At 44.9% G+C, this 12038-nt stretch overlaps 1 non-coding gene across 1 annotated transcript; it reads left to right on the top strand.

Moving 5' to 3' along the window:
* The first annotated feature begins 570 nt into the window (after positions 1 to 570).
* TRNAN-GUU (transfer RNA asparagine (anticodon GUU)) lies at positions 571 to 644 on the top strand. The gene has a single exon. It is a non-coding gene; the product is annotated as a tRNA-Asn (tRNA).
* Positions 645 to 12038: the final 11394 nt, after the last annotated feature.

The raw sequence follows: 12038 nt of genomic DNA on the forward strand, positions 1-12038 counted from the left end.
TTCAGGGCGGCTAACATCAAATATGTAACATTAGTATAAAATCAAACAATAATTAAATTACCTCCTAAAAACAGGTCAAAATCAAATTAAAGTCTAATTAGATGGCTTTCCGCAGGGTTAGGGTTGGGAACTGTAAGTGCTCACTGGCCCAACTGTTTACGCTGATTTTATATGGGCCTGTGAGAATGCTGGGAGGCCTTTTTCATATTAGTTCTTATACAAAAAGAAAAGGGGAGTCAGGCTGAGCCCAGACCAAAGGCCTAGTGAAACAACTCCGTCTTGCAGGCCCTGCAGAAAGATGTCAAATCCCAAAGGGCCCTGATCTCTTGTGGCAGAGCGTTCCACCAGGCCGGGGCCAAGGCCGAAAAGGCCCTGGCCCTGGTCAAGGCCAGCCTAATCTCTCTGACGCCCGGGATCTCCAAGGTGTTATTATTTGTAGACCGTAAGGTCCTCCGTGGGGCTGTTCTTCTCAATGGTCCTCTGTGCTTCCCAGCATGAAATAATAGAAACCATTTTTTCTATTTTTAAAATCTCCTTCTCCTTCCTCCTCCTGTCCATCTTCTTATCCCAGTCCCAGCAGCACAATGGGTCAGTGTGTCTGGCTGTTAACCAGAAGGTTGGTGGTTCAAGCCCACCCAGGGACAGCATTCCTGCATTGCAGGGGGTTGGACTAGATGACCCTCAGGGTCCAACAAGTCTATGGTTCTGTGATTCTTCTTCAGCTTCTCACACCCATCTTTGGATATATGTCTTTTCAAGTTCTCTGCGTCATTTTCCGTTGTTTGTTTCATGTACCTCCACAAGCCCCGCAGTTTGTTTTGGATCGTCCATCCATTGCATTGGTGGTCTTTTGCAATTTCAAGGTCTCCATACTAACACTGCTTTATTCCATTGGCCTGAATCACCATGTGTCCGGCAACCTTCTTTACTGATTTAGTTCTTAAAATTTATATGCTGCTTGAAAGAAACCTCAAAGCAGGTTACAAAAAGAATGAAACTATAAAAAATATCAACAAAACAAGTTAAAAACAACTATTTAAAACATGAAAAGAAAATTAAAATCAGCAATGAGCTACAAACCAGATGAAAACATGTGTCAGCGTCCTACATAACTAGTTAAGCTCTAAAACTAATGTGGAAATCTGGCAATAATAATAATAATAATAATAATAATAATAATAATTTATTTATACCCCGCCCATCTGGCTGGGATTCCCCAGCTGCTCTAGGCGGCTTCCAACAAAATATTTAAATGCAGTAATGCATCCATAATGCTTTACTGTATTTTACAATACAGTTTATGGACAAATGTTGAAGTAGAACAATAATATATAAAAAATGGATAAAGACAATGCGGAAAATTTAGAGGTGATATAAAAAGTCAGAAGGAAGGAGGGAAGTCAGCTCCTAGGAGCAAGTATAAATGTAAAATGTAATACAATATGTCTATGTGTATGTAGTATGAAACTTGTAAAACTAATGAAGATTATATTGCAATAATAATAATAATAATACAGTAATGCATCAAACATTAAAAGTTTCCCTAAACAGGGCTGCTTTCAGGTGTCTTCTAAAAGTCTGAACTAAACTATATTTAAGTTTGGTTAAAGATCTGCCTTGGTAGCTCAGCTGATGGAGCATGAGACTCTTAATCTCAGCTCTGTGGGTTCAAGCCCACGTTGCGCAAAAGATTCCTGCATTGCAAGGGGTTGGACTAGATGACCCTTGTTGGCCCCTTCCAACTCTATGATTCTATGTGATGGAAAACTGGAAGAAACTGGAATGGAGAGATTTGCCTGTACCCGCTCATACCATGCCTGCGAAGTAGGACAGTTATTACCATGTTAAAGGTTGGAAACTGAGGGTGAAAGACAGAAAGACTGATGATGAGTCTGGCACCTGTAACAGTGCCATTTCCACATGGGAAACAAAGGATGGGAAGTTTCTTCCTACCAGCATCTCAGACCTCTTGGCTTTGGACATCAGTAAGCTTTTAAAGGAAGAGGCTTGGATGGCAGTCACCTGCTCCCCTTGCAAGTTTTAAATGTGGGTTTATAGCAGATTCTCCAACTGTCTGAAGCCAGGCAGCATTGCTCTGCGGCAGCAAAAAGACCTAGAAAGTAGGTCGTGGATTAATCCTGCTGGTTCCAGCAATTAGAGTATACAATGGGGTCGAAAGTTCATGCTGAGCCTGGGAATGCAGATGGAGACGGAGTTTCTCCCTTTCTTAGCTGCCGCATCGTCCCTGAGCTGCTACTGGGAAGAGATTTGCCATTAATTGGGGAACTGCGTGTTCTTCAAAGCATGTCAGGGCTGGAGACGCAGGGAAAAGGGATGATAGACCCGAAGGGAAGTAACTGCCGATCAGTAAATTAATCTACTAAACAAAGAGTTGATTAACTGGCTGTGTTTAATGCGTGCATGCAGATTTTAATCAGTAGGGGCTTGGGTTGGTGGAGAAATTCGACCTGGTTCGCATTTGAAGCCGATTCCATCAATTTTGCCCTTTCCGAAACAATATGAGAACCAAAACTCAGCCATCCGAAAATTGCACATATTTGAATTTTGCAATGAGTTCTCCAGCCAAACAGTTTACAAGGATGCATATATTGGGGGGGGGGTTGTTGTGCATAAAAATGAATGTGGTAGTGAAAATAATATACCAAAAATGTACTGTATTAGGAGAAATTGGTTGCAAAAATGTGCACATTATTCAAGACTGCATACCAACATGTATTTATTGGGCAAAATTTGCAGAACACTATGTCTATGTGGAGTGAAGGTGGAATGTGAGAGCAATTGTTACTCCCAGACTAAAAAAGAAAGAAAAAGGGATTGAATATGGCAGCAACTTTTACTGGCGACCACACAGCAGCGGTGGAGGACCTCAAGCTAGGAGGCCAAATGTGGCCCTCCAGGCATCTTTGTCTGGCCCTCAGGACTCTCTTTTGAAGCTGTTTTCTTTCTGGCATGTGTCATGGGAATTAATGCCACACACTCATATGTATGTATGTATATACTGTATTTTTCCATGTATAAGACCATACCCCCCCCATTTTTTATGTTTAAAATTGGGTGTCATCTTATACAGAGAATGTTTAAAATATTTATTTTTTAATTTTGGGCTCAAAAAATAGGGGTCGTCTTACACATGGAAAAATACGGTATGTATGTATGTATGTAGCACACTCAGTATCTATAGTGCTTACAGAGTACAGGTCCCTGCCACAAGGTGTTTACAATCTAAAATATGAGAGTGGGAAAACCTCAGCTTCTGGACTGGTTGTAAGAGCAGGACAGGTTGACAGAGGGCAGATTGAGATCAGTGGGGCAGCATCCTGTTAGCCCCAACAGGCCAGCCTGCGCTGGAGAGTTTCCCAGGCTGCTCCTAGGCCCCTTGATTTCTTTCTAAAGAAGGGTCCTCTCCCAATGCAGTGTGAAGGGGCAGTCGGGCTGCTCTCCCTTTCGCTTTTCAGGCTGCAATTGTACACATTGTTTCTTGCGCTCCAGAGGAAGCTGGCAATAAAAAGTCGGTGTCTATAAAAAGAAACATGTGGTCGGGGAATGGGTTCCTACTCTGAGTCAAAGCAGAGCAAGTGTGGAGTCAGAAATTCCAACCCAGAAGGGGTCAGGGAGGCTTCCAAAATGACTGATGCATATGGCTTGCTGCTCTGCCTCCCCCTCCCCAACCCCTTGCCCTCCTGGGATTCCAAGGAAGAATGATACCATATCACAAGCTCTTCCTGTGAGTGTTGAATACACTCTCCCCACCTCCCTCCATCCTTCCTCAGTTCTGCCCCGGTCTCCCTTTGCCAACTCAGAGACTTCACACCGCATGCAAGATGATGGCTGTGACCCAATGAAATATAGTCTGCTCAGTTAACTGAATTAACTTTATTTGATTAACATTGGTTGGTTGGTTGTTTGGTTGGTTGGTTGTTTGGTTGGTTGGTTGGTTGGTTGGTTTGGAACACTGGCTTCCAGAGCAATCAAAACAAGACAAAACAAGACAATCCTTGTCCGCAAGCTTACAATCTAAAAAGAAACATGGCACACAAGGAAAAGGAACAAGGAGGGAAGAGGAAAACCAAAACTCAGACACCAATTTCTAAACAGTTGTTCCTTCCTATACAGACCAGCTCACCCAGCTCAAGGGCAGGAGGTCCCTGACGGAACTGGTGTCTCACACCAGTTCCAAGGGAGTGAGCTCTGCTGCCCTGCTCTCCCATTGCTGCAGTAGCTGCCCCCAGATCACAGTTGAGGGGAGAGTTTTAAATGTATATTGTGGATATGCCTATGATCAATCAGCTGATTATGTGGTTGTTTTTGTTTCTTTTGAAATCTAACCGTAATATTAATCTACTTCGCAGCAATTCACCATACCACACACATGCACACAGGAAATAATCATATATCACCACAAACTTATGAGCATATTTATTCTGCTGTGCTCACAAAAAAAACCTCTTCACGAAGAACATGTTCAACTTGTTTGTTTTTTTCTTTGCAGTGGCGCCTGTGATGTATTGCTTTGTTCTAACCCTGTGAAGGCAGAAACGGCGGCATGCAGGTTTGTGAAATATTCTGTCTGCCCCGTGTTTACTGCACTTTGCAGATGGCAATATTTCAGCAGCAAACAACACCACTCCTCCCTGCTACCCTCCCAGTTTTCCAGACAGAGAGACTTCCCTCTCGGTATGCCCCTGACCAAATGCCAGTGCATGACACAAACTCGGGTCAGCTGGGAAAGGGGTTTAAAAAACCCCTATAATTACAGACTATATGTCAGACAAAATACAATTGCTACCCCTCAGAAACACACTGCCAGCCCATTTTTGGTGTACGTGCGTGTGTGCAAATTGCAAACACGCAGTGTTTCAGAGACTCGGAGGCAAGAGGAATCCGCAACCAAAATGTTGCAGTGAAAATTATTGTTCAGGATTCCAGCCAGCCTTTCTTTTCCCCAGGAGACTACATTCCGTCCATTCCAGATCTAGTTTTCTTTCTCTTCCTCCAAAAGTCAACAAGCAATCCATACCCACTGAGCATGTCCATTCCTCTTTGGTTCTGCCACTGGCAGGATTTCCCCCCATTTTTATTTTTTTGTACTTCAGCAAATTTTGAGTCCTACCCACCCAACATGCCGTTTTTTCGCTCCTGTTCATAGATGATACTATTTTGGCTACATACAAACTAGCACTCCGATTATGAGTCTGCCAATGTTGTATACCAGGCACGTCCAACTTCGAAGAGACTGCTGGGGAAGGGGATCAAAAAAGTGACTGCGATCTACTTCCACTATAAAAAAAACTGACAGTGATCTAGCCATTGGATTGACCAGAGTTGTTGAGCTTTTTGGGGGGAGGATGGGGGGAGGTCAAAAGCCTAACTGAAATCAAGATACACTACATCCACAGCATGCCCATGATCCACAAAGCTTGTAACTGTATCAGAAATAGAAATGAGATTTGTCTGGAATGACTTGTTTTTGAGAATCCCATGCTGGGTATCAGTAATCACAGCATCCTTTGCTAAGTGCTCACAGATAAAGGTAAAGGTACCCCTAACCCTTAGGTCCAGTCGCGGACGACTCTGGGGTTGCGGCGCTCATCTCGCTCTATAGGCCGAGGGAGCCGGTGTTTGTCCGCAGACAGCTTCCAGGTGATGTGGCCACCATGACTAAGTCGCTTCTGGAAAACCAGAGCAGCGCATGGAAACGCCGTTTACCTTCCCACTGCAGTGGTACCTATTTATCTACTTGCACTTGACGTGCTTTCGAACTGCTAGGTGGGCAGGAGCTGGGACTGAACAACAGGAGCTCACCCCGTCGCGGGGATTCGAACCGCCGACCTTGTGATAGGCAAGCCCTAGGCTCTGTGGTTTAGACCACAGCGCCACCCGTGTCCCAGTGCTCACAGAGTGATTGTTTAATTATCTATTCTAGGACCTTTCCTGGTCAAGCTGACTGGCTGGTAGTTACCTAGGTCTTCTCCCCACCCCCTTTCTGAAGATGGGGACATAATAATAATAATAGTTTAGAAAGTCTTCCAGAATATTATTTACTTATTTAGCATACTTTATTTAATTTGTCGGACTCTGCGCAATGCTTTTCTCCCTCTCTCATAGAACTCATGGACATCCAATAAAAGTGAGTGTTGGAAGATTCAGGACAGATAAAAGAAAGTACTTCATGCAGCACATAGTTAAACTATGGAACTCACTTCCACAGGAGGCAGTGATGGCCACCAAGTTGGACGAGTTTAAAAGAGGATTAGCCAAATTCCTGAAGGTAAAGGCTATCAATGGCTATGGTCTGCCTTCATAGTCAGAGGCAGTGGTGTTTCTGAATACCAGCTGCTGGAGGAGGGGGAGAGAGTGCTCTTGTGCTTGGGTCCTGTTTGCAAGTTTCTATGGGCATCTAGGTGGCATCTGGTCGGCCACTGTGAGAACAGGATGCTGGACGAAATGGGTCATTGGCTTGATCCTGCAGACTCTTCTTACGTTCTTATGGCTTGCAGCCACATTTCTAAACATAAAAATGGTTTTTAATAATTTTGTATGTTTTGAAACCTGAACCATCCTTTTATGACACGGGTGTCAAACACAAGGGCCGTGGGCCGAATCCGGCCCGCCAGACCTCGTCATGTGGCCCGTGTAGCCGCCATTGGCTGCCAGCCTTCACCTTTTATTCTCGCTTTTTTTTTTGACACAAGAAAGCCGCCTCTTCAGCGCATGCGCAGCAGCCTACAAGCCAGAGAACGTCTGCCCTCCAGCAGCGCCGGCCGTTCTACACAGGAAACCTCCACTTTACATAGTATAGTATAGATACAACTGGCCCTTTGAGGGTGACCAAACTGCTGATGCGGCCCCCGATGAATTTGAGTTTGACACCACTGTTTTATGATATCATTCCCAGTCATTTCTATATATCCAGCTAGCTCATTGGATATATGCACTGTCTGACTCTAATTGTATTTTATTCAATAAGCCTATGAATTAGGGAGTCAGACCAAAGGCACAAAATCCCTTTCCTTTGGATACAGACAAAGTGTGACTGGGCCTGATAACATCGCTGTAGTTATCATGATGTATACGTAAAAATAATCTCAGCAGATGGTCTCGAAAACACACTGCTGTTTGCAACTTAGCCTTGAATATAATCAAGAGTGGGAATCTCAGATCTTGCCAAATTTGACACCCTCTCCAAAAACGTCTCCCCGCACTGACTGAAAATGTGCCCCTGCAGGTGGTGGGTTGACAGCTTGCAGGTCCTTCTGACTGATAAGTTTCTATGTGAATCTGGAGGTGGGGGAACCTCACTCTTTTTTAATTTTAAAGTTGGATGATTTGCTTTTTCACTTAAAAAAAAGTCTCTAGAGCAACATTCCGTATGCTGGGAATGGGGGAATTAAGGTTGCATGTGCACAACATTTTGCGCTAGAATCAATGGAGACTGAGTACTTGTTCTGTCTATACTGTCAACACACAGTCTTGATCTACCCCGTCTTATTTGCCCCTGAAAAGTGCTTATTGGGAAACTGGTTTCATTCTGAAAATAGAAAGTCATTGAAGATTCATTCTCAATTACCTTACATTGTGTCCATTTAAAATGTAGGCGGTCCCAGTGATGGGTCTGTATATATTCACACCTCCCCCATGTTGTGGATGCGTGTGTACCAAGTTCATAATCACTGCTCCCGTCTTCATTCACCTGGGGAACATTCAGGGAGAAAGAGGTGTGGATAACTGAGGCCCCGTCTGCACTATAAAGTAGTGCCATGCTCCTTTCAGCGGTCATGATTTACCCAAAGAATCCTGTAGTTTCTTAAGGGTTCTGTTAAAGGTAAATGGTAAAGGGACCCCTGACCATTAGGTCCAGTCGTGACTGACTCTGGGGTTGCGGCGCTCATCTCGCTTTATTGGCCGATGGAGCTTTCGGGTCATGTGGCCAGCATGACTAAGCCGCTTCTGGCAAACCAGAGCAGCGCACATTTGGAGCAGCGGGGGGGTTATGCCAGACTGCTTTTTTTAGATTTCAGCTCGGCATTTAATACCATTCTACCACAGCGTCTGATGTCTAAACTGGAAGATCTGGGGCTTCCGTTATCACTTTGTGGGTGGATATTGGACTTTTTGTCAGACCGCTCCCAGAGGGTTCGGTTGGGCCCTTATACCTCTAAAATGCTTAAGACTAACATAGGAACACCACAGGGATGCGTACTCAGTCCGCTCCTTTATATTCTCTACACGTACGATTGTGTCGCTGCTCACCCTAGTAATAGGGTTGTCAAATTTGCAGATGACACAACCGTGATTGGGCTCATCCCTGAAAGGGAGGGTGAAACGCACTATAGAGATGAGGTGGAGCGGCTGACAGAGTGGTGCAGAGCTAACAACTTGCTCATAAATACAAGGAAGACAAAGGAGCTTGTGGTGGACTTCAGGAGACAGAAGAGCAATATCCAGCCACTTTTGATTGATGGGGTCTGTGTGGAGAGGGTAACAACGTTCAGATTTTTGGGCATTGAATTACAAGAGAATCTGTCCTGGAGTGTCAACACAAGGGGGCTTGTGAAGAAGGCGCAGCAGAGACTGTACTTTTTGAGAATTCTAAGGAAAAACCATCTTCCGCAGAAACTGCTGCTTGCCTTCTATCACTGTGCCATTGAGAGCGTGCTCACTTATGGCTTATGTGTGTGGTACGGAAGCTGTACTACCCAGGACAGGATGGGGTTGTGCAGAGTTGTTAAGGCAGCAGAGAGCATTGTTGGCTGCCCACTCTCCACCTTAGAGCAGATTTATGCCACAAGGTGCCATAGGAAGGCACTGGACATAGTAAAAGATCCATCGCATCCTGGTCACTGTCTCTTCGAGCTCCTGCCGTCGGGACGGAGATACAGGACGATGAAGACAAGAACGAGCCGTCTTAAGAACAGCTTCTTCTCCAGAGCGATCTCAGCCCTGAATGGGAAGCCTGGACTTTGAAAGTCATCTAATCTTCCTTGCTGTACTATGCTGTATTGTTTTAATTAGTGTTTTTATGGAGCAGTTGAGTAATTTCGTTGTCCCTGAGAGGGGGCAATGACAATAAAGATATTATTATTATTATTATTATTATTATTATTATTATTATTATTATATTATTATTATTATTATTATTATTGGCCGATGGAGCTTTCGGGTCATGTGGCCAGCATGACTAAGCCGCTTCTGGCAAACCAGAGCAGCGCACGGAAACACCATTTACCTTCCCGCCGGAGTGGTACCTATTTATCTACTTGCACTTTGACCTGATTTCGAACTGCTAGGTTGGCAGGAGCAGGAACCGAGGAACGGGAGCTCACCCCGTCACGGGGATTCGAACCGCCGACCTTCTGATCGGCAAGTCCTAGGCTCCGTGGTTTAACCCACAGCGCCACCCACGTCCCTAAGGGTGCTGTTAGGAATCCCCTATTCCCCTCCCATAGCTATAATTCGCAGAGTTCCCTGTGGAGAAGGATTGATTTCTGGTTTCACTCTGAGAACTGTGGCTCTGTAAATGGAATAAGGGTCTCCCAACAACTCTCAGCATCTTTTGCAAACTGCAGTTCCCAGGATTATTTAGGAGAAGCCATGGCTGTTTAAAGTGATGATGCTTTAAATGTATAGGGTCCTAAGCTATTGAAGGTAATGGGGCCCTTTATATGTCCAGCTGTCCTTTGACAACAACAAATAGTTGCTGTTTTTTGTGTTGAATAGAGCCTAGGGCTTGCAGATCATAAGGTCGGCGGTTCGAATCCCCGTGACGGGGTGAGCTGCTGTTGCTCAGTCCCTGCTCCTGCCAACCTAGCAGTTCGAAAGCACGAAGTGCAAGTAGATAAATAGGTAGCACTGCGGCGGGAAGGTAAACGGCATTTCCGTGCGCTGCTCTGGTTCACCAGAAGCGGCTTAGTCATGCTGGACACATGACCCAGAAGCTGTACGCCGGCTCCCTTGGCCGGTAAAGCGAGATGAGCGCTGCAACCCCAGAGTCGTCCGCGACTGGACCTAATGGTCAGGGGTCCCTTTACCTTTACCTTATGGACCTAATAGGTATCTAAAGCCATTTGCACATAACAAAAATATGTATTTTATCAAAGTAATTGTTGAACTTATGTTATATTTTGGAAATGCACACCCAGTTTTTTCCTTTAAATTTTTTTGGGGGCCCCCAAGAGAGTGGGGCCCTAATCTGTAGCTTGTTTAGCTTATACATAAATCCAGTACTGGGTCCTAATCAAGGAGGTGGCAAGTCAAATGCATATCAAGTAACCACAGCCACCTTTGTGGATGGCAGGCTCTAGAATCAATCTAGATTGTAAGCAGCACGTGTGGGGGTATGGGGGTGTGCATGAATGATTCTGTATTGAGAAAAGCTATATTTTGGGGCTACAAACAGGCTACTGTCTATGCAGCCCCAGAGGACTGCAGGAAGCAAGAAGTGTTCGGATTGCCACGTTTTCGGTTCCAAAAATACTGTTCCCTTCCAGTGCACCTCAAATCTGGAACCAGAGTTTGCAGAGCAGGGGTGGGGAACCTGTGGCCCTCCAGATGTTGCTGGACTCCAGCTCCCATCAGCCCCAGGCAGCATGGCCCAATGGTCAGGGGTGATGGGAGCTGGAGTCCAGCGACATCTGGAGCCCACATGTTTCTTCGCAAAGGGCAGAATGGACTGCAGTGTTCTGCTCCCCCCAAAATGAAAAAAAAAATCCTCAAACTAGCGAAAACAAAGATACATGCTCTTTTCCCCATCTCTGCAGGCCAAACCACATGGCATAGTATTCCCGTCTTATTCGAAAAGTGTGCTTAAACTGACCAAATTGACTTTGAAAGAAAAATAACAGTGGTGGCCCAATCTGGACTGGGGCCCTGCACCAGTTTCCTCTACCATCACACCTTCCAGGCCGCTGTTTTTCTTCAACAACACTGCCAGCAAAAGGGGAAAAAACACAGTGGTGGGAGGAAGAGATTTTTGGTAGGAAAATCCACACGGGGGTGAGGTGGGGCGATGCTGATCTAGATTGGAAGCACATTCCACATCTGGGCCCTGAAGCTGCTTTGTCTTCAAAATAAAAGCAGCTGGTTTAAGCCCAGCTTTTGAAAAGCATGGCTAGCTTGGTTCTGTATCTGAATATGGAGGAATAGAGGAAGGTGCTTTATACTGAGTCAAATTGGTGGCCTGTCTAATGCAGCATTGTCTACAACAGGCACAGGCAAACTCGGCCCTCCAGGTGTTTTTGAGACTACAATTCCCACCATCCTTGACCACTGGTCCTGTTAGCTAGGGATGATGGGAGTTGTAGTCCCAAAACATCTGGAGGGCCGGGTTTGCCTGTGTCTGGTCTACAAGGAGTGGAAAATAATAATAATATTAATAATAATAATAATAATAGGACATCCCTATTATGCCATGGGATGGTGTACACTAGCGGGACTTGCCACCAGGTACCCTGTGGTTCAGGACACAGTATATGATCCAATCGCCAAATGACACATTAAACCTAGGTTACAGTCGCCACAACAGAATGTCTAGGTGCCATTTTTTTGCCCAATGCGATTTATTTTAATAAATATTATTACTGTTATTCATTTCATTTCTATCCTGCTTTATATTTTAAAGAGAGGGAAAAAAACTCTCAAAGCAGTTTAAAAGATCCAATAAAACAATCCAGAATAAAATAAATTCAAGCTCCACTGAAAATATTTCAGATCCTTCTCTAAGTGACATTTGGCTTTCCCCATATTTATTTAGATCAGGGTTCAAATCCCCACTCAGTCATGAAGCTCACTGGGTGACCTTGGGCCAGTCACAGCCTCTTCACCTACCTCACAGGGTTGTTGTGGGGTTTAACTGAGGAGTGTGGGGTGAACCATGAACTCCTTGGAGGAAAAGTTGGGACATAAACACAGTGAATAAGCTCTTCTGCTTACCTGCTTAAGAAAGCTGGCAGGGCCAGCCAGATGGAGAGGTCAGTTGCCAACCTGGCATCCAGAGATCTCTGTGTGGTCGCAATTGGACC

The sequence above is a fragment of the Podarcis raffonei genome, chromosome 16 (genome assembly GCF_027172205.1).
Source record: "Podarcis raffonei isolate rPodRaf1 chromosome 16, rPodRaf1.pri, whole genome shotgun sequence".
Taxonomy (NCBI): domain Eukaryota; kingdom Metazoa; phylum Chordata; class Lepidosauria; order Squamata; family Lacertidae; genus Podarcis; species Podarcis raffonei.